At 38.0% G+C, this 25,697-nt stretch overlaps 1 long non-coding RNA gene across 7 annotated transcripts in view; it reads right to left on the bottom strand.

The window, feature by feature from the left end:
• Positions 1-18,973, bottom strand: part of LOC112650376 (uncharacterized) — a 200,274-nt gene extending 181,301 nt beyond the window's left edge. For 5 of the 7 annotated variants that reach the window (XR_007413952.1, XR_007413956.1, XR_007413951.1 and 2 more), the window contains exon 1: positions 12,615-12,690. This is a non-coding gene — a long non-coding RNA (uncharacterized LOC112650376). Of the gene's footprint in view, positions 1-12,614; positions 12,691-18,905 lie in introns of those variants that run through there. The other 2 variants (XR_007413955.1, XR_007413953.1) reach the window with 2 other exon arrangements.
• Positions 18,974-25,697: the final 6,724 nt, after the last annotated feature.

Genomic DNA, 25,697 nt, shown 5'->3' with positions numbered 1-25,697 from the left:
AACCATATGATCACCTCAATTGTCAGAGGAATATTCGACAAAAAAAGATCTATTCCAAATTTTTAAAATCTCGGCAACTTAGAGATAGAAGTGAACTTTCACAAAATGGTAAAGCACATCTGCAAAACATCTGCAGCTAAAATCATAATGAATGGTCAAATACTGTATTGTTCTCATCAAGTAAAAGAGCTCCTAATCACCAAAGCAGGAACAATTTGAATAGTTAAATATGTAATATTGGATGATTAACCAAAGTATAAAATAATTACGTGAGTCCATAGTAATAAACCATGTAAATCAATACATATGGAATAAGACATGAATCTCATGTACAGGAAACTTCTAAGTAATTGCCATAGGTATTACCTCCTTAAAGAGTTGGAACCCAAGGACACCTGAGTGGCTCAGTGGTTGAGTATCTGTCTTTGGCACAGGTCATGATCCCAGGATCCTGGAATCAAGTCCCACATCAGGCTCCCTGCAGGGAGCCTGCTTCTCCCTCTGCCTCGCTCATGAATAAATTAATAAAATCTTAAAAAAAAAAAAGAGGTGGAACACAACACACAATGCATAAGTACAGATTAAGTGATTTGCTTCTACATGACAGTATGTAAAGCAGAGAAAAATGGACTTTTCAGAGGCAAAAACTGAGAAATACTATGTTAGCCAGGTGATCAAAATTAATATTAATGATAATTCATGTTAATAGCTATGTTTCTTTGATATCGTAGATTGAGAACCACTTCACCTCTGAAGTTCTACTCTGGAAATCCTCAGCTATAGTGTAACCATGAGGAAACCAGAACATAAATCAAAATGAGACATTGTCTAAAATACCTGATCAGTTCTCTCAAAAGTATCAGGGTCACCAAATACAAGGCAAGTCTGAGCAACAGTTACAGCCCAAAGGAATTGAAAGCGATATAACAACTAAATGTAATGTAATATTCTGGACTGGGTCCTAGAAAAAGACATTAGGGGAAAACTAGTAACTTTCAAACTATGGAGTTTAGTCAATCAACAATAACAAGAAATTACTGATATGTACAACAATGTAAGCATGATGCGAAGTGAAATAGTAAGACACAGAAAAGTATACATTGCATCATTCCATTTGTATGAAATTCTAGGAAAGTTCTAACAACAGTGACAGCAGAATGACTGCCAGCAGCCAGAAATGGGGGGGGGGGGGGTGGGGATGGGACTGACAGCACAGACACTAGCAAAGTTTTAGTCATTGAAATGTTCTACAAGATGAACCACCATCGTAGTATTTACTAAAATACATACACTTGGCAAAATCAATAACTATATACATTAGATCTTAATAGGACTGTTTTTAATAGCCTTTTTATTGTCTTTAATACTCTTAACATTTAATGAATTTCACAGCCTCAAGTGAAAAGCTAATACAGAAAGATGATACCAAGATGATGTAAGCATGTTGATAGAAATAAGGTGGCATGTTATTCTCAATATTCAGGATAGTTGCCTGACAGCACAATGGGGATAGGATTTTAGGGAAGTCTTCCAAGAGCCTCTGGAAGAGATTTTACTATTCCATCTTTTTGCATGTTTTATGGGTGGTCAGTTTGTTCTAGAAAGTTATTCTATTTTCTTTATGTGGAAAACCAGGGAAACTAAGTTTTTCTGAAGAACACAGTAATTTAATAGAATATGATGTACCTGCTATTTGACCCTACTATACATGCTTCAGCCAGATGGCTAAATTAGTTATTATGTGTTAGTATAAGGAATTCTAATTCAATTTGACTCATGACATTGTTAAAGGAGGGTGAGACTTTAATGATTTGAGGGAAAACCCTGCAAATGAAGGGGCAATTACTCTTCCAAGTTCACGTAAACAGAGTTTGGCTTGCTGTGAAGCTTGTAAGTTTATCACTTTCTCGAATGTTCCACTAGTACTATAAATAGTCCTTCTTGGAATGTACTTATGTGGTAGTTTTTTTTTTTTTTTTCCTTTTTCCCCCTTACTACTTTCAACCACCCTATAGCAGTTGGTTTCAATGAACAATTTGAAAGTCAGTAGATTATTTTCAAAAGAAATGTTCAGCATTGATTTTGAATCCTCTGCCTGTTGCTTTGTGTCTTCTTACTGCTTCTATCCCATAATAAATCTACTTGCTTTCCTCACACATAAAAAAAAAAAAAAAAAAATCACCTCTTATTTTTGCCATACAGCCATCCTCCCAGTTCCCCCAGGTTCATTTAGTGGAGTGACTTTTTAAACCCTTCTCTCCTTTGATTTTATATACAATTTATCAAGGGTTTCACACTCCTTACCCAAATCTAAGCTCTTACCACATATCCATATTCATGAGATGCCCATCCTTCTCCTGCCTCCATTTCTTCTGTTCTAAAACACCCTAAACACACGGATATAAGACCTTTTAAGTATCTTTACACTGCTACCTTTTCTCCATACAAGAATCTGTACTTCCATTGCCTGCTATAATAAAGCCAAACTTCAGAGTCCAGCATGCAGTGCCTTATATAAACTTGTTAAGTTTTTTTATGTATTTCAAGAAAATTGGTTTCATTTTCCCATTTGGAGTTTAATGAAAACTAATTTTAACATGTGATTCTCACAAGAAGTGTATACAATACTTTTTTTTTTTAAAAAACACACAATCAAACCAATAAGCAAAAAAAAAAAAAAAAAAAATCAAAGTAACTTGCCAAAAGTCATTCATTTTGTAAGGGAATAGAGTTATTACTCTATTCCAGGTCATTCTGACTCAAAAGCCTATAGCCCTAACTATTTATACGCTACTGCCTCCACATCAAACCTGCCTTTGTAGGAGTCATTTTGTCCACCTAAAATTCCTCTTCTCCTTCAATCTTGTCCAAGTTGGCTTTAATTTAAATAGCCACCTGGCTATGCATTCCTCTCCCTGACTCTTATCTCTGGGCTTATGTACTTTATCTGCTTGCTGTTGTTTATAGGTCATTTGTAACTTACCTGTAGAAGATACAACTTTGAGAATTATGGAGGTCTTGTACAGACTGTAGCCCTAGCATTTAGTAAGGTGGCTGGTCTACTGAAAGTAATCAATAGGTCACATTAAAAAAAAAAAAAAAAAAAAGGATCAAGGGTGCCTGGGTGATGCAGTCGGTTAAGCTACGCTTTTGCCTTCAGCTCAGGTCATGATCTCAAGATCCTTAGATCAAGCCCCCCCTGCTCAGTGAGAAATCTGCTTCTCCCTTTCCTTCTGCCCTTCACTCACCTTCCGACTTGTGGTTGTGCACTCTCTCTTACTCTGTCTCAAATAAATAAATAAAATCCTCTTTAAAAAGGATCAAAGTTCTTTATTTTTATGAGCTTCTGAGTTCTCTGAAACCCTGCAGTGGTTAGTACACTTCTCAGCACACAGTTAATACTCAGTATAGGTAAACTGCTGGTTCTATGCAGCTATTACTTTTAAAAGACTGTAGCTGTAGATGTCATTTCCTTAGAAAAATACCTTCAAGTTGTTTGAGTTCTTTTGGACTTTAGTGCTTCATTTCATTAATGTATAAATGTTAGGTAAGCAACTGCCTGAAAAAGATTTCAGAGGCTAGAGCTACTCTTAAATCCAACATACACGTGGCTTTGGCAACTTATACTTCATGGAAATGAAATGGAATTTAAAAATGGCCAACAACTCTCTGTCTCTCATGAATAAATAAAATCTTTAAAAAAAAAAGAATTATCTTTCCCCAGTAAATAAAAAAAAGTGGCCAGCAAATAATTGAACATATAACCAATAGGAAAATCATTTTACATTTATGAGTACCATCCTTTTAAGATCCAACAAGGTGACCACCATTGTTATTTGTAAGGAGACATCCTAACATAAATGGCTGAATAACCAAAAAAGGCTAAGGAGAAATATTTGCAACTACATAGCATTTTATCCTTCCCACAATGATGTCATTTTCTGTTTTCACCCTTAAAACATCGTAAGCCAGGACAGGTATTATTATCTCTATTTTACTTGTGTTTTTTTGAACTCAGGAGATTAAGTTATTTTTGCTAAGTGATGAGACCAACAAGAAAGTACATCTGGGACCTGGGGTCAGGTTTTCTGAATTGGAATTCAATATTCTGTCATATTTAAATATTGCTGCACTTAACAGTCAGTAATTCATTCACAATTGCTTGTTTTGTGATCAGGGATGTATTTGTTAAACAGCGCTACCACCTGCTGGTAAGTTTTCCAATAATGCACATAACAGCAATTTTAAAAGGGCAAAGAAGTAAGATAACCAATTTATTATTACAACTCCATTTATCTACTATGTTTCGTCATTGCACTTCCTATTGTGCTATCCTATCCTCTCAGGCACTCTTTATAAAGCAGCTCAGCGAATCTTCCAAGATTAAGCATCCCAACATTTCTTTTCTCAAGAACTATTATGGATTAATTTCATCTACCTAGTAAGAGGGTTCAGAAGACACACATTTCACCAGTACAGTGAGAAGCCATCTTGTAAGGGGAGTCTCAGCATCCTTGAAGAGCTCTATGATTGTTCTTATCTGTAGACCAGAACACATGGTGGAAACTGCAGGCACTGAAATGGGAAATCTAAATGCATCGGGAGTAATCTGATCATGGGAAGGCAGGGGCTAAATGACAGTACTCAACCACCAAAGTCAAGGTGGAATGGTTATAGTCATGGATTTGAGAGTCAAGCAGTAATCACCGTAGTCTGACTTATGTAAAACTAGGATATTGGCTAGCTACTTTTAGTGTTCTTACAAGTAAAATAGACCAGAAGCCTATTAAATTCTTATTGAATCTGTATAACCAAAAAAGTTGTAGGTTAAATGAAGAAAAGTCTAAACTAAAGCTCAGAGAATTATGGCTCCTCATTCCCAGAGGTAAATCAGTTTATACACCTAAACCCATTGATGAGAGGAAGCCAAACCCACTACAGCAAGGACCCCATTATACTATCAAAAATTTATACTGTATTAAATTTCATTCAATCTTCAAAAAAGGGACCTCTTGCCTTTTGTCAGGGTACCTGTACATTGGAGGAAAAGAAATAATCAGAACTTTCAGTTACTTTTGGTAACTACTGGACACTGGCTCTGAATTGGAATTCCAGGAGACTGTGGTCCACCAAAGTTAGGGGAAGTCAGGTGATCAATGGAGTTTTCGCTTTGGTCCCTCTCTCAAGTGACTAGTGGTCCTGCCCCAATCCTGTGAATATTTCCTCAGTTTTAGAATGTATGATTCCAGTAGACCTCCTTAGCAACTGGTGGAAATCCCAGATCCCAGAAATGCCTGACTGATGGAGGGCTATAACTTAGGAAAACTCACGTGAAAGCCATTTGAACTGCCTCTACATAGGAGAATAAGGCAAAAGAAATAGGACATTCCTGGAAGGATTGTAGAGACTGGTGCCATCATCATCAGGGACTTGAAGATAAAGAGTCTCACACCACATGCTGACTCAACTCTCTCATTTGCTCTGGGCCAAAGACAAATGGTTCTTCAAGAATGACAGTGGGAGGAAAACAAGAATGACAGTGGATTATTCTAAGATTAACTAGGTGGTACCTCCAACTGCAGCGGCTGCACCAGATGTCATTTCATTACTTGAGCAAATTAACACATCCCCTGATATCAAATATTCAGCCACTCGTCTGGAAAACAGCTTTTCTCCATTTCTGTCCGTAATGTCCAACAGAATTTTTTTTCAAGTGGCAAAGCCCGTAACACACCTTCACCTATGTAAACCTGTGATGTTGGCTAGTTAATCTTGGTCTTACCTCGGTTGTATCTCACGACTTTCCCATCTTATGTAATAATTTAGTTCAAAGATACTGACCACTTTTACCTTCTATAAGGTAGCACACTGGTCTATTGTATTTCTGACACTAGGTTGATTACACTTCCATCATGTAAGGGGTATGTCTTGTCCTTACTAGAATAGATCCTCACTCTAGATATGGACTTGCTTTCCCTCCATTCAATGCTTCTAGCAAAACTACCTGCCATAGATTTACAGAATACCTTATCCATCATCATAGCATTCTACACAGCAATGCTTTAGATCAAGGATCTCATTTTATGGCAAATCAGTGCTGTTAGGAGCCCATGCCCATAGAATTCACCAGTCTTACCATGGTCCTCACCACCCCAAAGCAGCTGACTAGACTGAACAGAGTAATGCAGTTTTGAAGACTCAGTTGCACTGTCACATAAATAGCCATTCCTTGCAGATCTATAACAAGGTTCTCTAGAAGGCTTTATATGTTCTCAATCAATATAGTGTGCTATTTTTTTCCAAAAGCCAGGATAAACAGTAGAAGAAATGGCAGTGGGACCACTCAGTATTACTCCTGATATCTACTACCAAAATTTTTTCTTTGTGTTCTTGAGGAATATGTTCTGCTGGCCTAGCAGCGTTATTTCCCTAGGAAAGAAATCTACCAGAAGACATGAAAAGGTGTTCATTTAACTGGAAGTTAAGACTGCCACTGGCTGGCCACCTTGGGCTCCTCATGCTTTTGAATCAATAGGCCAAGAAGTGAGTTTTACTGTCAAATGGAGTGATTGATCTAATGCCAAGAAAAAACTGGACTACTGCTCTAGAAGGGAAGGTAGAATAGGTCTGGAGTACAGGCAATTCCTTAGGGCATCACTTAGTAGTACTGTGTCCTGTGATTAAGATCACACTACCCCAATCCAAACAGGAGTTCTAACTGCCCAAATATTTCAGACATGAAATAGTGGGTCACCTCACCAGTTAAAGAACCAAGGCCAACTGAGGTGCTTCCTGAAGACAAAGGGAATATGATCTGAAGAGGGCCTGAACAGAACAAAAGGCAGAGGAATGAGGGATTGGCCTCTTCCCCCTCCACCCCCACCCCCGCCTGATTATATGAACAGTGACATCCTATCTTATCCCTTTTAGTCTCAGACCAGATGCATAGCATTAGCATCTCTGTCTCTCAGGCCTTCAGACTTGGACTGAATTACACTACCAGCCTTCCTGGTTCTCTAGCTTGCAGATGACAGATGTGAGACTTTGTAGCTTACATAGCCAGGTGAGCTAATTTCTATTAATAAACTTCCACATATAGACACCCATATACATATGTACACATATATACATATCTCATTTTTTCTGTTTCTTTGTGGAACCCAGAGTTAAACTAGGTCTCTCTTCTGAACATTCTAATTTTGTCATTTCTTAGAAGGAATCAGAAAAAAAAGTATTCTTTTAAGTAAGCACCCCAAATAATTCTTAAGATGAAAAAAGTTGCAAAGCTCAGACTTAAGCAGATAATTCATACTACTTCTACCCATAGTTGATTTAGACAGTCTGATCAAGTCTAAGAATGCTTCCAAAATTCTTCTCAAGAGAAATATGAGGGCAATAGCAGAATCCAATAACTAAATTTCTCAAAGAACCTTCCAGTGTGGATGTAATCTTTCCAGCGTAAAAATTTTTTTGATAACCATAACATTTATTTATGGAAGACAAGCCAATGCAGTAATTGAAAATATTGGGAAAGTGAAAATATTGGGAAAATCTTGTTTTATATAGTCAGTATTGTTACTATTCTAATTAGTTACTCCACTATACCATAGAAGAATTATAAATATATATGTATATATACATATATACACACACATATATATACATATATTTACATACATACACACACACACCTTACTAAATTAAAAATGTCAACATCGGTGGATTTAACAAAGTAATATTTAAAGTGTCTTGAAGTAGATTTATCATCCTAATCCTTTACCCACTTACAGAGTCTGACTAAACAACATCCGTGCAGAAAAATAAAAAACCAGGAGAAATTTAAGAGCTTCCTGGCTGTAATTGTATTAGTAACAGTTCTTTGGGCACATCATTCAAAACCCTGGGGTGGGGGCGTTGTTTTACTGACTGGTCCCAAGTATTAAGATTCGAGAAAAAAAAAAAAATCTCCATTTGAACCACAAGAAAGAAGAAAAACCCTTCATCTTTGAAGCCATATTCCTGCCAAATATATTAGGTCTCTCAGTTCACGATAAGCAGATATTTCTAGTTCTATAATTTAAAAAATAGTGTCTTTTCATTTTTGCTTGCCCCTTTTGAAGTCTTTCCACAGAGCCCGTAGATCACATTGAAGAGCAATAAGCTTGACCAAAGGAGAAATTCAGTCATCTCTATTTTCCATTCTTTCTCTCACTTCCAAAATCCAACCTATTGCCAACATTCTTATTTTTACCTCCTAAGCATCTTGGATTCTGCATAAGTTCTCTCCATCCCCACTGCCATCTAGCAGCCTAAATTCCTGGTCTATTTGACCAGGATTACTGACACAGCCTGCTAAGAAAACTTCCTGTGCGTCATCTTGCTCCTGTCCTGTTAATTCTCTATCTTTGAAATCACAGTGCTCTTTTCAGAACACCAAATAGATATTGATTATGTTTTACTCTCTGCTTGAAATTCCTCAAATCCTTACTATTTCCCTTAGGAAACTGCTGGTTTAAAGTGTGATCTGTGAAGCTGCAGCATCAGCTACACCTAGGAGCTTATTAGAAATGCAGGAGAGCAAGCTCCACTTGAAAGCTAGTGAGGAAGACTCTACGGTGTAATAACATTCCCAAGTGATCTGAATGCACATTAAAGTTTAAGAACCACTGCATCAGGATCAAACCCAAACTTCTTTACAAGGCCAGAAAGCATCTTCATGAAATATCCTCCACTTTTTATCTGCTGTTGCTCTTGACAAGCCCCAACCACCCAACAAAGATGCTACAAAGTCCCTGCCATCTTTTCCATAGCACCCTAACTCCTTGCTTGCTGACCTTTTAAATCTTTTAAAAATGATTCCCCTAAAGAACTTTTCCTGGTAGACTTAAATGTTTCAACTAGGTACTATAATGACCTTTTATGTGTCCTTATCATAGAACATCTCTCAGTATTGTAATGGTGTCCTCCAGACTACTAGAAGTATCCCAAAAATAGAAACCTGTTTAAATCATTTGCTGTTGTGTATGTAACACCAAACAACAGTCATCTATCCATGTGCAATACATATGTGTTCAAAAGTTGAAAGGGGGAAGAGAGGTTATATCATAGCCTATTTGGTTTTTTTTTTCCTGCCACACTATGCGTAAGAGTAATTTTGTGGGCTGTTTTTAAATTAAAGGAAATCTAATTCTGGAAACCAGGCTGAATGTAGTAGAACACACTCAGTCTCTTGCGTGCATTGAGGGAAGAAGAGGCAATCCAAAAGGTCGTATCTCAAAAGGAAGATAAAGCCAAAGCCAGGTCAAATGTACAAAGATGCTAATCTGAAGTAGCAATACAGGCACTAACATATACATCAATGGGAAAGACACTGAGTAAATTCTATGGAACAAGCTGGTTTTCAATGGGATGGATAATAGGCAAAAATTTACCAAGTCAAAGAATAGAGCTTATAGAGAGAAGTCTGCAACCTTAGGCATGGATTGTTCAAGGAGTGAAGAACCCAACAGTTCAGAATGTTATGCTTTTCTGTTCTCTCTCAAGATCTTTTCTCTCCCTCCTCATCTCATTTATTTCATTATAAATAGCTTCTTTTTTCTGCAGAGGAGGATTTCACACTCCAAGTGGCTTGTATTTTTAAAATGCTGTATACTCTACAGAGCTATGTGGATAGGAATTACTGGATTTCCAGAAGAGGATGCTAGGAAGTCAGTGACAAAAACCAAGCTAGTTATTATCAAAGCCTGGACAGTGATTATGGCAGTGAAGGTGGAAATGATGGGATACACCTGAGTGACAGGCATGAGACAAGGGCTGATGAAGGAGATTATAAACTAAAATAGAGCCTCATTGGTGATCTTCTTTAATACCATAATATCTGATACAGCTAATACATTGCTGAGGGAATTATAAAAATACAGTATTCTCTTCCTAGGCCAGTGCTCAACAAGGGAAGACATAATCCAGGTAGACAGAGCATAAAGATTGTGAAGCCTGATGGTGAAAAGCCAGACCATTTCTAGACCACCATCTCTCAAGCTCTCCTATATTAAAGGCCCAACTAATGAGAGAGGACTATAATACCAGCCAAGAAATTGAGGGTGATGGTGATCAGAAATAATTTTTTTCTATTCCTCAGCTGAGATCTTTCTAGAAAAAAAAAAAATCTGGGAAGTTCATGAGTTAAAAAAAAAAAAAGTTGAGTGGGAAACACATTGTCTTCAATGCTCAGAGAATTCTGCTTAAAAAGCTGCGTAAAAATAAATAAATAAATAAATAAAAGCATTCACGGCTGTGCACATGTGATCCTGGAAGACCGAGTCTTCCCAAATCCAACTGTGGGAAAGAAAATTCAGGTGAAACTGGATGCCAGTCAGCTCATGAAGGTTTGTTTAGATAATGCATGGCAGAACAATGTGGAACATGAACTTTCAATGGTTTCTCCTGTTTGAAAGAAGGTCATGCACAAGGACCTTCATTTGAAATCCCCAGAGTTTCAGCTTTAAACAAAGATGACAAAATATCCTTCACCAAAACAAAACCAAAAAACCCCACCAGCATTTACATAAAAGCAATTTCACAGACATATCAGAAATTAAAGCTTTTTCCCCTGCAGGAGATCGATAAAGGCCCAAACAAGCTAAAACATGTTCATCCTATATAAACTCTTATCAATAGGTATGGTGATCAAAAAAGGCTTAGTAACTAAGAAAATGACTTGTAAATGTTTAGGTTAGTATTTACATCATTTTGCTTTACTCTTTTTATATCACCAAGAAAACAGCTGCAGAGAGATCTTATTAACACATCTATAACACCCCATTAATATCACATGCACTCAGCACAGAGCAAAAGCCAACACTAGAAAGAAGGACCAATCCCTAAGGGAAGGCCTACTTTAAACATAACCTAAAACAAATTAAAACCAAGTCCTGAAAGATCACCACGGAATATTTTGAAGATTTACCTTGCAAGTAAGAGGGGCTTGAGAAATACCCTGAGCCTTCCAAAGATTCTGAGAAAGCATTAAATCAAGCCTACACAAGTCTTAAGTGTTCGATTAATAATCACTGCATACAAGGGTACCTGGGTGGCTCAGTTAAGCATCTGCTCAGTTCAGGTCATGATCTCAGAGTTCTCCAATTGAGCCCCATGTTGGGCTCTGTTTCTCCCTCTGCCTCTGCCCCTTCCTCTGCTCATGTGTGCCCATTAGCAAGAGCTCTTTCTCTCAACTAAAGAAAATCTTAAAGAATTAACTGCATTTCTATGTTTTCTCAGTAATGTGCCTTACACATTAAAAAATATGCTAGAACTACTTAAAGTATTGTTAAAAATAGTTTTAAAAAATTACTGGACACCTAATCTAAATTGGCCAAGATAGTAAATTTAGTGGACAATATTTAACATAGGAAGTATAAGTTTGCTCAAACGATTAGATGAAAGGACGTTCAAAGAACTAGAAGAAAATATAGTCTTAATGAATGAACAGACAGGAAATAGCCAAAACATGAAATTTATCAAAACTAACCAGGAAAACTCTGGTTTCTAACCACGAATGGTTAATTTTGAGACCATTTCACTTTCTCTGTGATTAGAAAAGTAACAATACATAAAGGTGATAGATATTATACATATTTTAGTTTAACATTTCGTTCATTACCTTCATTATTTTTCTAAAAGCACCATCTCAGGTGTTTAAGAATTTTAGATTTAAAATTTAAATATTGGCTAGAAAGTTTCAGTTTATGTGTTTTTAATAAAAAGTTCTCAGTTTTCCCTAGAGCAGTGTACTTTATAGGTAATGAAATTTCCCTCTATCCTGTCAAATATAACCTTTACTTCCAGGGAAATATAATTTGTGTCTGTGAGAGAAAGATTCTGGGAATTAAGAGTGGGAAACATAGAAGTTGACTGAGATCAATAAGTATAGCAATTATTGATTTAAAAGTGAAATTTGGGATGCCTGGGTGGCTCAGTGGTTGAGCATCTGCTTTAGCCCAGGGCATGATCCTGGAGTCCTAGGATTGAGTCTCGTGTCGGTCTCCCTGCATGGAGCCTGCTTCTCCCTCTGCCTGTGTCTCTGCCTCTCTATCTTTCATGAATAAATAAATAAAATCTTTAAAAAAAAAAAAGTGAAATTTATCATTTGTCAATTTTATGTCTTAAACCCATTCTCCTTAAAAAGTTAGCATGAAATATAAAGCCAACATTATCTCATTAAAGAAGTGCAGACTCGATCCCGGGACTCCAGGATCACACCCTGAACCAAAGGTAGACGCTAAACTGCTGAGCCACCCAGGCGTCCATTGTGATTTTTATAATCATACAGTTTTTTGTATAAATCCCCCAGATTTATTATTATGATGTGTCTTATAGCCCATTATTTAATGCTGAAATTTAAAAATGGTCAATAGCTATAGTTAACTACCTTAATTTGTAATACCTTTATTTTTAGTAATTTATTTTTAATTTTTAGTACTGCTTAATTGCAAAACTGAGTAGATTTGGAAGCAGCTCAGCATAAATATCCCTGCTTCCAGGTTAGCATTGGTTCACTGATCCAAAATAGACAAGAACAGGATGTAGATCAATGTGCCCTGGGAATAGTAATTTACCTGTTGAAATGTTAGCTTCAGTTACCAGAGAACCCAATCCTCCTGAGAAGGAGCTGTTGTACCCAGAACAGTGACAGTTTGGTGGAATGTTCATACTCTAGTAATCTTTGACCCAGAGGGCGTCTGATCCAAAGCCACTCCTCTGTGTGCAGAGGTTCAACAAGTCAGACATTAGCATTTTCTGCCCTCCACAGCTCAGAGCAGCCAGAGGGTTTCAAGGTCACATCGGTCAGTTGCGATGCGACCTTGAAAGAGTTTTAGCCAAACATAAAAGGATTACACAGTTATTTCTAAAATTATTAAAAGCTTCTGAAATTCAATAGTGGAAATCTTTGAGAGAACAAAAGAAATTGGGATTGTATTAGATGGGACACAAAGAACATAAAAACGCTAGCCACCTGACACCTCCACAAATAACCAGTTGACAATGTGTCCTCCCACTTGGCTGCACCTCCCCCACTCTACCCCATCCTATGTGAAGCATTTATGCTTGTTTTTATTTTTAAAGATTTTATTTATTTAGTCATGAGAGAGAGACACACACACACACACACACACAGAGGCAGAGACACAGGCAGAGGGAGAAGCAGGCTCCTCATAGGGACCCTAATGCAGGACTTGATCCCAGGACCCCGGGATCACATCCTGAACCAAAGGCAGATGCTCAACCCCTGAGCCACCCAGGTGTCCCTTGTTTACTTGATTTTAATTTCACCTGCTTTTATACCTGTCACTAACACTAATTCAACAGTACAATGAAGGAGGTGAATGAGTGACCAGGCAAGTAGAAGATGCTGAAGCATAACAGAGCAGGAAGTTTTGAGTAACTAGCAAACTTAGGCTCTGCCTTTCAGTGCAATGGACCAAACGATATTATTGAGACCGTGGTGATAGAAACACACTCATGTGCCCCATTCTTCTGTCACTTTCAACTTCACTGTAAATAGGTGTCAGGTTAACTTGTCAACTCAAGGTAAACCTCTAAAAGCTTCTGCCAAAATCACAACTTTTAATTACTCTCCTGTTTACTTCACAGATTCCTTTAAAGAATAGGAAAAACTCCTGGGCAATTGGCAAGACATTCATTGTGCCGCCCACAATGTACAAAAAGTTAAAGATCTATCCTCTCCATCCCGTGTCCCATTTAGCAAGGAATTGCAGAGGTACAAAACTAGTTCCTTAAAACTAACTGTATAGGGCAGGAAACAGGTTGCAAGCAAGACTAGCAGCTGGTGGGGTGGGATAAGACAGACACCTTCTCACCTCTCTCCAAGCAAGAGAGGGCTGCCAAGAAGTGAACCAATGTAGTTTCAAACACAGCCTCCTTGTAACTTTGGCTCTCACTCCACATGGAATCAACAGCACCTCTCTCACTATTTCCATGGAACCTTGTACCTGTAGAGAGTCATTGTTTTACCTCATACTTAGTCTTGTTTATTCTAAGTTGCAATCAGCTTTACAGTTCAAGGATAATATCTAATTATCACTTTTGTAGTCAACATAGTCCTTTTCATATAGAAGATAGTAAGTGTTCACTGAATAAACACGATGGGTTGTTGTAGGACCTGGCCTGAGGAGTCCCCCAGGCACCAAATGTTCCCACGTTGCTTTTCAAAAAGCTGATTCTTATCTTCTAATGTAAGAAGCAAAATGCCAATTGTCTTATGGTTAAAAAGTAATTTCAGCATCTTGCCAAGGAATTGTAAGACACTGAACACAGGGCACTTAAATGTTATAAAACTACATGAAACATGCATGACTCGTTCCACCTAGGAACCTGTTCTGCGCAGCTCATTCGAAACACATATTAATCACTAGTCATACTCTAAAGGTGCTTTTCTCAAAATGTGTACCCATAACTCTATTTTTTAAAAAGATTTTATTTATTTATTAAAGACAGAGAGAGAGAAAGAGAGAGAGGGAGAGAGGCAGAGACACAGGCAGAGGAGAAGCAGGCTCCATGCAGGGAGCCTGACATGGGACTCGATCACAGGACTCCAGGATCACGCCTTGGGCAGAAGGCAGCGCTAAACCACTAAGCCATCTGGGTGGCCCCTCTTTCTACTTTTAAAAGACTTACACATAGACTGAAAAAGGCACATAGACAAGTTTTACATTTAATCACAACTTAAATGAAGGTAAATTTAAAATACAGGTATTAGAAATTACATATACTTACATATACATATTAAATTACATATACTTCACACAGTATCAACTAAATCCCAGACACTGGATTGGATTACTCAGGTATATAAGTATATATTCTCTAAGTTGGAACTTGCAGGGTGCCTGGGTGGCTCAGTCAGGTGAGCATCTGACGCTTGGTTTCAGTAAATGTAACTTACCAGAAGACCAGTTATTTTATAAATTAGTTAAACACAATATTTTGCAGGTGGAGAAGTAAGGGGAGGTGAAGAAGTCTCAGTGGTAATCTGTTTTCAGAAGTCAGTAACAACTTTCTATCATAAGTGTTCTTACAAACTCAAAGTGGAGAAGGAAAAGATATTTTTGTTATGAATAACTGGCATAAAGAAGAATATCTTTGAAGTTAAAAAAAACAAAAAACAAAAAACAACAACAACAACAACAAAAAAAAACACAGGTAGGCTTATCCCTGAGAGAGGTAGCATAAAGAAAAGGGCCTTGGCACAATCTGTGCTGGATGTGGTCTTAGTAAAGTTTGCAAGTTTGCAGATGATCACAGTAGATATGTTTGGATATTCAGGTATCTAACTGAGGAGGGAGTACTCCAAAGACTGTAGGAATAGAACCAGTCCAGGTGAGGTCAAGTTAGTGTGGACTCTAATATATTTTTTTAAAATATTTTATTTATTTATTCATGAGAGACACAGAGAACCAGAGTCATAGGTAGAGGGAGAAGCAGGCTCCCTGCAGGAGCCCAAGGTGGGACTTGATCCCAGACCCAGGATCATGACCTGAGCTGAAGGCAGACGCTCAACCACTGAGCCAAATAGCATCCCTGGATGCTAATATATTTGGAAGGAAAGGGATCTACCTCCAGAGTCCATCAGCAGTATAAACCAGGATAGGGAGCATTTCCATGGTACCTAACACGCGGCCCCAACACTGGACAGTGGTCATGGAAGTCATAAAGGAGACAGGAGAAGAAGGAAAAGAGAAAGCTGTTACTTATAGAGCACCTGATCTGTGACTTATAAAATACACTGGGAAAAAAAAGTATTTCATAAGCAGCAATAGCATTATACATTTTTTTTCATTATAGGTTGCTTTTTTTAAAAAATATTTTATTTATTCATGAGACACATAGAGAGAGAGAGAGTGAGAGAGAGAGAGAGAGAGAGAGAGAGGCAGAGACACAGGCAGAGGGAGAAGCAGTCTCCATGCAGGGAGCCTGAGATGAGACTCGATCCCAGGTCTCCAGGATCAGGCCCTGGGCTAAAGGCGATGCTAAACCGCTGAGCCACCTAGGCTGCCCTCATTATAGGTTTTTTTAACCTCAAATAGTAAACTGGTGAGAAAATACTCAAGTTCTAGAGATATGCATATATGTTGGTATTCTTGTGAACTATTAAAGATATCAGTGTATTTTGGCTCTTTAACTTATCTTCTGACACTGTTACAAAGGACAATAACCAAACTCTTCCATCAAGAGCTCTTTGGTGTCTCTGCCAGACATAGAGCCCAGATGGAAAAGATCATGTAATCCCAATCCTGGAAAGACATAAAGCAAAGTTTAAAGGTTGTACCAGTTCTTTGGTTAATTGCCCATAAACATTTATACAATTAATAAAAATGTTGATCTTGTGTTATGTGAGTCCTTTCTTTATCCCTAGACATACATTTTATAGGTTAAGAAAATGTAGTAAGAAAAAAATTTCCCCAAGAGTCATCTTTCCTCTATCAACCCAATGAAGTGAAAACATGTCCCGCCTGTTTGAGAGGGCCCGGAGTATACATCCTGCTGTTTCATGGTTATTTAATTATGCAATGACTCATCAAATCCTCATTTAGTCAGAGAATTATAAAAAAGCAATCATCATGAAATCAACACTGAGGATAAGTTATACCAAGGAGCAGGATTTAGAAAAGTAATATTGCTGTTTTTCTTCCTTGCTGGCCCCTAAGCCTAGGATTCTGGATGGTGGTCAGGAATCACTCACCAGTGCGAATGATGAAGAATTTTCAAGATGTGTTGATGGAACATTGAAATATTCTCAGTTTACCTCTGCCTGCTGGCATTTTTCTGCATCTGCTTATGGTCTTTATGACATAGAAGGTTATTTTAAGAACAGAAGAAGTTTTAGAAATGTGTGGCAATGAAAATGAAGTCCTATTCAGATGACTCTATGAAGTAGACAGCAATAAAGATCTTGACTGTGTCCTGCTGGCTGCGGCGCAGATGAAGCAGTTCTCTTGAAATGGTGCATTAGGCAAAGTTGGGAGCCAAGTCTGGAATCCAAGAATCTAAACTACTACCTTTAAGAAACCCATGTGCCTAAAAACATTGGCTACAGGGCAGGTAAACAGGACAACATGCAACCTAACCAGTAGCCCAAGATGGGCAGGGGAAACTGGAATAGACAAGGGAGCTCCTTGATGCATAGGCTTGCCTCTCCTCCTCCTTCCCGAGGCCGTCAAGCAACACAAAAATAAATGAACTTGTAAGGGTAAAAGAGAATTGTAGGTGATCCCCGGGATATTAGAGACTAACAGTTTCGTGCAACTGTTAAAATATATGCAATATGCTAACGACAATAAAGTCCACGAGGGAGTTAAAATGGAGATGAAAGCCAATCTCTCCAAGGGAAACCCGGAACAGCCCAAGCTCAGTGCATGCAGCATAGAGCTTAGGAAAGAAAAGAGCAGAATAAAATACAAGTTTCATTTTGTCTTTGTATGGAGCAAATACACCACCAAATACACATAGGATGAAAGAGGGAGGGGTAAGCTAAGACTCTTAGCTTCTTGTCAAGATCTGGAAAAAAGGGCCTGGAAAAAGCTATAGCACTTTTATGGGTATGAATATCCCAGAAGTCTTCATTCTAGCATTTGAGAAACTCCTAATTTATAAGGAAGCTCTCTGGCTCTGACCACACAACCTGTCAACATGACTTAACTCAGAGAAAAAAAGACATACAGACATTACACTCAGCATTCTCATTCAGAAGAGAGTCCTAATGAATAAAGCACATATATGTATATAACAGTAACCCCTATCATCATAGTTGTGGGTTTTTTTTAAGATTTTATTATTTTTAGGTTATCTCTATACCAAACATGGAACTCGAACTCACAACCCCAAGATCAAGAGGCCCATGCTCTACCAATGGAGCCAGCCAGGCACCCCTTTGTGTGTGTGTGTTTTTAAAGATTTTATTATTATTTTTCTTTTTTTTAATGGATTTTTTTATTCTTAAATTTGAGCAAAACAACCACTGATTATTGGCCATATGAGGATATCCAGCAACAAAGAAGAGATACACAAAGTGATCTTGATAAAAAAATAATTCAACAATGAAAGAGATTTTTTAAGTATGATAAGCTGCCCAGATTCTAATTTTTCTTAACATATATTGCATCTTACAACTGAAATCTGTACATCAGGTCTAGAATTAAAATGGTCCAAATTAGAATAGGAATCAATGCACTCTAAGATGTGTGCCTTCCAATGAGAATATCATGACTATATTCAATAAATAGAAATGACTAAATGCTTAGACAGATTTAGGTATTTCTCTAAGAAAAATTGAAGGTCTTTTTTTTATGAAAAGATTTTTATTTATTTATTCATGAGAGACAGAGACAGAGAGAGGTAGACACATAGGCAGAGGGAGAAGCAGGCTCCCTGTGGGATCTCAATTCAGGACTTGATCCTAGAACCCCAGGATCATGACCTGGGCCAAAGGCAGAGGCTCAACCACTGAGCCACCCAGCGATCCCAAAAATCAAGGGTTAAATAAAATTTTGACCATTTTTTTTAAACCAAATTTGAAGTTAAAGTGAGTTATACTATGCTCTGATTTTTCAGGAGTGGAGTAAGAGAAAGTAAAATTCACCTGACTTGTATGCTCAGAACATAAGAAATGGAATCCTAGCACGTATAGAGATTTTGGAGTATACATGACAATCGTGTCCAGTACTTTATTGCTCTTCTACATTTAGCTTCAATCCATAGACAAAGCATGGAAGGCTGTGTTGACAGCAAAAAGAAAATGTGTTTCGGTATTTATATTAATAATTGCCCAAATTCTAGGAAATTATCTATTGCTGTATAACAAAACCTCTTAGTTCTTTAAGGCCACTCACAGGTCTGAACCATTTGATGCTCTCCTAACACGAGGCTTACTTCTTCAAATCCACCATGAAAATCTCCCTTCTGTCTCATAAAGCAAAATGCAGTCACAGGACAGACTATGTCATCACCTTCACTACTGCCCCATTATGTTCACAAGCCCCGCCCTCATTCAAGGCAAAGAGGTTATACACAGTACATATACTACGGGGTGGGAACCCTGGGGTGATCTTCTAACTCTGCCTACTACACTATTTAACAATCTGTACCAGTTCGACATAGTGACTAGTTTCCAAAGAATTAAGAACAACAAAAATAACTTAACAGTAGACAGACCTGAGAAACACTGCCTCAACCAACAGTGAGAGCTAAGACCACCAGGGATTTCATGAGTAGGTCATGTGCCCCTGATAACAATGTGATGTGGACATTTTACTGACGTATATTCTTCCTGAGGTCTCATAATTCCAGTATCATCCTAAGGAAAATCATGGTACACTCTCATTAACACCTAGTAACACTCAAAATCATCAAGGTCATTGAAAACAAACAAAACAGACAAATTGTCACAGACCAAAGGAAAAATAAGGAAACATGAGGAGTAAATTCAATTGTATCCTGCCCTAGAAGCTCGAACAGGAAAGGGACAGAAGCACAGACACTAGGGAAGTACTAATAAAGTCTGGTGTTTAGTTATTGGTAACGTACCAATGTTGGTTTCCCACTTGTGGCAAACGATAGAGTAAGATGTTAACAGTAGTGCCAACTGTACTATCTCTGCAATGTTTCTGTAAATCTGAAACTCAACATAAGTTCAAATAAAAAGTCTGATGTTAGCACTAGTATTTACATTTGACATAGAGAGGACAGAGAAACTGCTTAAAGCTGACAGGATATGTGCATAAGAATATTAAGTGGAAAATACAATCGACAGAAGAGATAACCATCATTTTGGAAGGAACATGAACAGGGTGGGTGGGTGACAGCACATACAAGGTTATCAGCAGTCACTTGTAAAGGGATATAACTACTTTGGAAATCATTCTGGCAGGCTCTACTACATCTCTGTGAAGGTACTACTTATGACCTAGTTATTCCATTCCTACTCATCTACCTCATGGAAATCTATGCATATGTTTATTCAAAGACACATGAAGATTGTCTAAAGTAACCCTATTTGTCACAGCCCAATGTGGAAACCACACAAATGTCCCTTAATATGAGAAAGTGGATACACATTTTCATCAAGTTCAAAAAGATTTCATCTGCTGTATTAGAAGTCAGAACGCAATTTACTCTCAAAGGGAGGGAGAAGGGAGGAAAGCAAAATACAAAGAGTGCTCCTAAAAAATTGGTAATATTTCTTAATTTGCTGGTTACGGGAGTTTGGTAACTTTGTGAATTCATTTATGAATGAATGTTCAGGTAGGATAGGCATGTTTTTGGACATCAGTTAAAAAATGTTTTTAAGGTGTGGGGTTTAGGAATTGAGGGATTGGGGAGGGAAAGAATTGAGCAGTCATGTTATTGTTGTAACAGACACGTTCGACTATTTCATTTTTCAAACTTATGCTTTAAAATTTGAATTTTAAAGGGAGCCCAGGGGTTTATCTATTTACCCTTTAATCTCTGGCATAAAACATACCGCCTACTTGATAATAGGTACTCAATAAACATACATGGAATGAATGAGTGAATGCAGGAAAAGATTAAGTAGCAACTTCAGAGCTATAGGAAATGGCAAATCAAGAGCTCTGAGAACATCAAGTGGTTTCAACAGAGAACCAAAAATAGTTTGGAAAATAAACATCTCTTTGTATTTGACTTAAAGACATGAAGGGAGCCATTACACACCTATTAGAATGGCTGAAACCCAAAACACAGACACCCCCACAGGCGGGCAATGGCATGTATCTGCAGCAACTCTCTCTCTCACTGCTGGTAGGGGTGTCAAGTGGTAGAACCACTTGGGCAAACAATTTGCCAGGGTTTTTGTTTTTTTTTTCTCTCTCTTTTTTTATACAAAACTAAACATATTTTCACATGAACCAGCAAATGCACACCTTTATAGTCACCCTAAGGAGTTGAAAACGCATGTCTACACAAAAGCTGCACATGGATGTTTATAGCAGCTTTATTCATAATTGCTAGAATTTGGAAACAACCAGATGTCCTTCATAGGTGAATGAATAAAAACTGTCAATCAGAAAATACAATGTTATTTGGGGCAAAAAAGAAAAAAGAAAAAAGCTACCCTGGACTGAACTGACCAGGAACAGATCAGTTTTCCCAGAGAAAACTTCAACATTTATTACTAAGTACAAAGGGTTGATCTGAAAGGCCAAACACACACACTGTAGGATTCCAACTATATTACAATCTAGAAAAACACAACCATGCAAACAAAAAGATCAGTGATTGCCACAGAGTGGTGAATGTGTGGGAAGGTGGCAAGGGTGGGGGTAAGCAAAAACAAAGCAGACCATAGAGGGTTTTTAGGGCTGTGATCATACAGTGTCTGTAGGATACTATAATATGTACAATACCATAATGATGGATATACGTAATATATTTGTTCAAATCCACAGAACGTAGAACACCAAGAGGGAACCCTAAGGTAAACGATGGACTTTGGGTAATGATGATGAATGTAGGTTCATCCTTGATAAAAAGTAAGTAAATCAATACCACCATGCTGGTAACGGGGCACATGATATGTATGTGTGTGGGCAGGGGGTATATGGGAAATCTCTATTTCTGGCTCAATTTTATTGTAAACCCAAAACTGCTCTTAAAACAAAACAAAACAAAACAAAAAAAAACCACACACATCTTGAATAACTTTTCTAGAAGACAAGGCAAAAAGGGTATGAAGGAAGACTTAGAAATGGCACAAAGACTGAAGGTGAACAGAGTGAATCCAAGGTATCCTGATTTTATGGATCAAACAGGCTTAAGCCTTCTCATATAATATTTAGGGTTTAAAGAATTCCTAATATACATGAGGTCAAAGCTTGGAACAAGCTATCAAAAGTAACTTCTCTCCAGGATCTTTGCAAGAATCCAACTTCTTTGTCTTCAGTGGTTTAAAATTGGCTCTATTTTCTTGAGTAAATGGGCCACAGAGACACTCTTTTGCATGTAAACCTCTCAGATTTGTGCCACTTTGTTTAAAATAAAGAAAAAATTTACTTGCCGGCATTTTGCTAACTATATCCTCACTCTATCGTACTGTTGGTTTGCCCATTGTTCCCCATACAGAGAGGGTAAAGAGAGACCAAAGAGTCAGACCATCCCAGACCAATCAGTGGCAGCTCTAATAAGCAAGGGAAGTAACGAGCCCTCCCCCACCCCAGCAGCTGCAAGATGAGGAGGTATCCACATCCAAAGACACAAATCTTAGTAGTTAGTATGTATGCATGAATCCGTGTTGTATAATACACACATGCACACGTGCACACACACAACACACACACACAGTCATGTACACTGTTAGGGTCTCAATACCTTTCTTTCTCAAGGTTAGATTCTTGAAAGGGCTCCAGCTATTACAACATCACTAGAACTCCAATCCAAGGACAGCGAGGGAAGGAGGGGCTTCAGATTGCCCAAATCCAGCAAGGGAGTCCATCTTCCATAATGTCCTCTTGATGATTTCCTCCAACACATACTTGCTATTCCCAAAGCTGGCTGTTAGCAGTCTTGATTGAAAAACCATGTCTTTATTTCACCTATTTCTATCAGCGTTCATCTCATTCTGACACCTGTGAATGGCACCCAGCACCTGGCTGATTGTACACTCCTGATTGTTGGCAGAAACACCACCTTGTCGATTGGGCAATTGTCCCATGTACAACCCTTCCAGAAATCTATTTACCGTCTGATTACTTCATCAATGAACACTGTTTGTTTTGATAATTTAGGCTCAGGAAGAGAGGTTTTGGGGTCTGACTTGACAACTGTGTGAGAAAGTGTGTACAAGTCCACTCATCTCCCTAAACCTTAGTTTCCTCAACAGTAAAATCAGAGAATTAACTCAATACTCTGTTTCTTAGTCTAAATGCCATGAACAGGTTTTCATTATCAAGGGTGAAATATCATCTGTTCCAATACATACAGCTGGGTATCCCAAGGGAACTAGCTCACTCAACCCCTGCTATTCAGATAAACCACTTCTCAAGCATGGTTATGAAACCATGTCTGTCTGCTCCACAGTCGTTCCAAGTCTTCATCATTCGGAAGCAAAAACTTTGGTCTCTTTTCTCTTTTCCCAAGTCATCTCACTACTCTGGACTTCCCCCCCAGTGAGATCTGTGGTTCAACAGAGTATCTTTTGGAGAAAAAGAGAAAATAGCTCATCAAGGTGAGATTAGCCTCACTTCCCAATTTACTTTTAAACACTCTTCGGCTTCTAGAACTTCAGCCTTTCATTTGCAAACTTTCATTTTTATTCTTCTAAGCCAGTATTTTAAATTTCCAAAATCACATCAATGTATCAGTTTTTTTGGTCTCAAGTAAAAAATCCCACTGATGGACAGTTTGAGATTACACTCACAAACCATACTGTCAGGTTAAAAATAAATCCCGAATGGTAAAGCCTATTAATTTCAGCTAGTAGGAATGCATGTACTTGTTTTTTATCTTTTTATTTTTCCTACTCAATGGTTCTACTTAGGTAACTCTCCTCAAGGTTCACAATCAAAAGTTCAGTTTCCAAAAGATTAAAAAGGAAAACCAAAATGTTTCCAAGAAATGCAACTGTAACAATAGAGACCTAGGAAAACTGAACATTTATAAGAGGCAACACCATGATGAGCCAAAAAGGAAAGTGCTTCTGCTCCTACAAAATACAGGTCCTTGAGTCAGTCACTTCTCTAATCCTCATGGTTCCCATCTGTTACATGGGTATTATTAAATTCCATCTGCACAGAGTCGTTGAGGGGTTAAAATGTGAGCTCTGACCTATAAGCATCCCATTCCACTCTATAGACATCTAAGGGCTGTTATGTGTAAGTATACACTTACAAGCTGGGATAAGAATCACTAAGTTTTGCTCCTAGTCACTTAAAGCCAATCCTCCGACTCATTTGGGCCCCAGATCCTCCATCTGTGAAAAAGGGTGCTGTGTTAGACAATGTGATTTCTCCATCAACCATGGAATTTTAGAATTGGGTAATTGCAAGCTGGGTAAATTTATGATTTGATGAGTATTTCAGCCTGGGTGAAATGAATGTCTTGGTCTCAGAGAGCCTGCCAGGGACAAGACTTAACCCAGTATACTTTCCACTCAGCCATCTTAGAATTTGTAGATACCTAACACTTACTGAATCAATCGACAAACACCTAGTAGGGGCCTACTTCAAGCCAGGCAACACACTAAGCTCTGAATTAAACAGTTTTAATATGCGTGTTTTGTTTTTAAAAAGTGGCATATCTCTTCCATCACAGTCTCATCTACAGATGCTCAAAATGAAAAAACCCTTTCAAGACTAAAAATTACTAATGACACTTAAGTGCCGCTGTATGATGAGTTGACAAAACACATCTGTACTGTTTCATTCGCTAGTACAGCTGTTTTCTTGCTCTTTTTACTGTAGCACATTTTTTCAACATGATACGTACTTTACGACTCCACTGTCCTAAGTGTCCATGATACCAGACAACAGACAGTAGTCTTGCACAGTATGGTCAGTTCATGTGAAAGCCATTACTTGAAGTAATCACCATTTTTATAGCAAATTGCAGGAAATACGGGTAAGTGGTCATGCACACATTATCTATTCATAGGATTTCATATAGATTCAATCTGCTTTAGGAAACTATAAAAGGAAAATAGAAGTAACAAACATTTATTCAGAGGCACATTTTAATTCTATGGTATTCTATGGTAAAAACAGGAAGATATTTTTGTGACTACCATATTATCTCAATATTGAGGAAGAAATATCAAGGGTCAGGGTGGTTTCACATGGGAAAAGAATGATCTTAAGGATTTTTATCTTATAGAAAACCCCAAAACCTCCCATCAATGTTTTCTGAGCTCTTGCTAATGTTCAGCTTCCTTCCTGAATAGCCTAATACCCATCTACAAAACGTCAAAAATCACAAGAAGTAAAACATCCGCTTCTATTTGGAAGTTACTATTGGCAGCAAAGACAGGCCGGCGTGGGGCACCTGGCTGGCTCCATCAGCAGAGCAGGAGACTCTTGATCCCAGTGTCTTGAGTTCAGGCCCCAAGTAGAGTGTAGAGCTTTTTTAAAATTTTTTAAAGACATGCCAGTTTGAGCTCACATAACAAAGAACTGGTGGTCCTATTTCTAGAAGGTAGTAAAATCAACACTTTACCAGGTAGAGCATTATCTGCAAGTAGAGGTAAGGAACCACCTAAATCTACTTCATAAATTTTATCTAGTCTTACTTAAATCATGACCATGCTTAAAGCATCACTACTTAAGTAGATTTGAAAATATACCTTTAGCTGGCAGCAAGGGATCAACAGGATTTACACATTTATGAATCCCTAAATTCTATATGTGTTTCATTTTCATGTGTTCATTTTGACATAGAATCCAATGAAAATGTGTTATGTTAACTGAGAAGCAAAAAATTCCCTTTTGCTGTGAAACTTCCAACTGGAAAACATTCTCTTAGAACTAGGCAGCAGCTTCTCACACTAGTCATTGCAGCTGCCCTCCCACCAAAGGTTTCTGGAAGACTATTAAGCCTGAAAGGGGCTTCCCGTTGAGCATGGTCAGCTTAAGTTTGGGACACCAAGACTCAATAGGAAAACCTGCAAAGAAAACAGC

This window comes from Canis lupus, chromosome 11 (genome assembly GCF_003254725.2).
Source record: "Canis lupus dingo isolate Sandy chromosome 11, ASM325472v2, whole genome shotgun sequence".
Lineage (NCBI taxonomy): Eukaryota > Metazoa > Chordata > Mammalia > Carnivora > Canidae > Canis > Canis lupus.
This window is presented reverse-complemented; position numbering and strand designations above follow the sequence as displayed.